This window comes from Bufo bufo, chromosome 6 (genome assembly GCF_905171765.1).
Source record: "Bufo bufo chromosome 6, aBufBuf1.1, whole genome shotgun sequence".
Taxonomy (NCBI): domain Eukaryota; kingdom Metazoa; phylum Chordata; class Amphibia; order Anura; family Bufonidae; genus Bufo; species Bufo bufo.
Window position 1 is genome coordinate 271,950,354 of NC_053394.1, and position 2,921 is coordinate 271,953,274.

Below are 2,921 nucleotides of genomic sequence, written 5' to 3' on the forward strand. Positions count from 1 at the left end.
ATACCCGCGGTCCCTGACCGCGGGGATCAAACTTTAAAATGACCAAAATTATGTTTTTTTCACCCCGTTTTTTTCATGATTTTATGCCGGCGGGTGGTGCGGGGGGGGTTGCAGGCGGAGCGGGCGTTGCGGGAGGCGGGATCGCGATCGCGATCCCCCGCCCGCCTCCTCTTGAATATTCATTGGTGTCCAGTGGGTATACCAGAGTGTCAGCACATTGCTGACACTCTGGTATAAACGGCTGACAACTGTGCTGTGATGTCAGCCATTTAACCCTTTCCATACCGCGGTCCATATGGACCGCTGTATGGAAAGGGTTAGCAGTCAGGGAGCCCCCCTCCTTCCACTTCCCCGTCTGCTCAGTTGTGGCAGACGGGGAAGGTTCCCATGGCAACAGGACGCCTTCTCAGGCATCCTGCTGTCCATGGTGCTGAACAGATCTGTGCTAAAGGCATAGATCTGTTCAGACAAAGTGCAAGTAAAATACAGTATAATAAACTATATAGTGCACTGTACTGTATTATACAGACATCAGACCCACTGGATCTTCAGGAACCAAGTGGGTCTGGGTCAAAAAAATGTAAAAAAAAGTGAAAAAAGTTAAGATTAAAAAAAAACACATTTATCACTTAATAAAAATTAAAAAAATAAAATACACTACACATATTAGGTATCGCCGCGTCCGTAACGACCTGATCTATAAAACGGTCACGTTACTTTCCCCGCACGGTGAACGACATAAAAATAAAAAAAATATAAACTATGAGGAAATTGAAATTTTGCCCACCTTACTTCCCAAAAAAGGTAATAAAAGTGATCAAAAAAGTCGCATGTACGCCAAAATAGTACCAATCAAACCGTCATCTCATCACGCAAAAATCATACCCTACCCAAGACAATCGCCCAAAAACTGAAAAAACTATGACTCTTAGACTATGGAAACACTAAAACATGATTTATTTTTTTTCAAAAATGAAATCATTGTGTAAAACTTAAATAAATAAAAAAAAAGTATACATATTAGGTATCGCCACGTCCGTATCGACCGGCTCTACAAAAATATCACATGACCTAACCTCTCAGATGACCACCGTAAAAAATAAAAATGGTGTAAAAAAAGCCATTTTTTGTCATCTTACGTCACAAAAAGTGTAATAGCAAGCGATAAAAAAGTCATATGCACCCCAAAATAGTGCCAATCAAACCGTCATCTCATCCCACAAAAAATTTAGACCCTACCTAGGATAATCGCCCAAAAACTGAAAAAACTATGGCTCTCAGACTATGGAAACACTAAAACATGATTTTTTTTTGTTTCAAAAATGAAATCATTGTGTAAAACCTACATAAATAAAAAAATTGTATACATATTAGGTATCGCCGCGTCCGTGACAACCTGCTCTATAAAAATACCACATGATCTAACCTTTCAGATGAATGTTGTAAATAACAAAAAAAAAGGTGCCAAAAAAGCTATTTCTTGTTACCTTGTCTCACAAAAAGTGTAATATAAACCAAAAATCATATGTACCCTAAACTAGTACCAACAAATCTTCCACCCTATCCCGTAGTTTCTAAAATGGGGTCACTTTTTTGGATTTTTTACTCTAGGGGTGCATCAGGGGGGCTTCAAATGGGATATGGTGTCCAAAAAAACAGTCTAGCAAAATCTGCCTTCCAAAAACCGTATGGCATTCCTTTCCTTCTGCGCCCTGCCGTGTGCCCATACAGCAGTTTACAACCACATATGGGGTGTTTCTGTAAACTACAGAATCAGGGCCATAAATAATGAGTTTTGTTTGGCTGTTAACCCTTGCTTTGTAACTGAAAAAAAAATATTAAAATGGAAAATCTGCCAAAAAAGTAAAATTTTGAAATTGTATCTCTATTTTCCATTAGATCTTGTAACATAGTAGATAACATAGTACATAAGGCCGAAAAAAGACATTTGTCAATCCAGTTCGGCCTGTCATCCTGCAAGTTGATCCAGAGGAAGGCAAAAAAAAACTGTGAGGTAGAAGCCAATTTTCCTCACTTTAGGGGAATAAAAAATTCCTTCCCGACTCCAATCAGAATATCTCCCTGGATCAACGACCCCTCTCTAGTAGCTACACTCACCTAAAGAATTATTAGGAACACCTGTTCTATTTCTCATTAATGCAATTATCTAGTCAACCAATCACATGGCAGTTGCTTCAATGCATTTAGGGGTGTGGTCCTGGTCAAGACAATCTCCTGAACTTCAAACTGAATGTCAGAATGGGAAAGAAAGGTGATTTAAGCAATTTTGAGCGTGGCATGGTTGTTGGTGCCAGATGGGCCGGTCTGAGTATTTCACAATCTACTCAGTTACTGGGATTTTCATGCACAACCATTTCTAGGGTTTACAAAGAATGGTGTGAAAAGGGAAAAACATCCAGTATGCGGCAGTTCTGTGGGCAAAAATGCCTTGTGGATGCTAGAGGTCAGAGGAGAATTGGCCGACTGATTCAAGCTGATAGAAGAGCAACGTTGACTGAAATAACCACTCATTACAACCGAGGTATGCAGCAAAGCATTTGTGAAGCCACAACAAGCACAACCTTGAGGCGGATGGGCTACAACAGCAGAAGACCCCACCGGGTACCACTCATCTCCACTACAAATAGGAAAAAGAGGCTACAATTTGCACGAGCTCACCAAAATTGGACTGTTGAAGACTGGAAAAATGTTGCCTGGTCTGATGAGTCTCGATTTCTGTTGAGACATTCAAATGGTAGAGTCCGAATTTGGCGTAAACAGAATGAGAACATGTATCCATCCTCTGATGGCTACTTCCAGCAGGATAATGCACCATGTCACAAAGCTCGAATCATTTCAAATTGGTTTCTTGAACATGACAATGAGTTCCCTGTACTAAAATGGCCCCCACAGTCACCAGA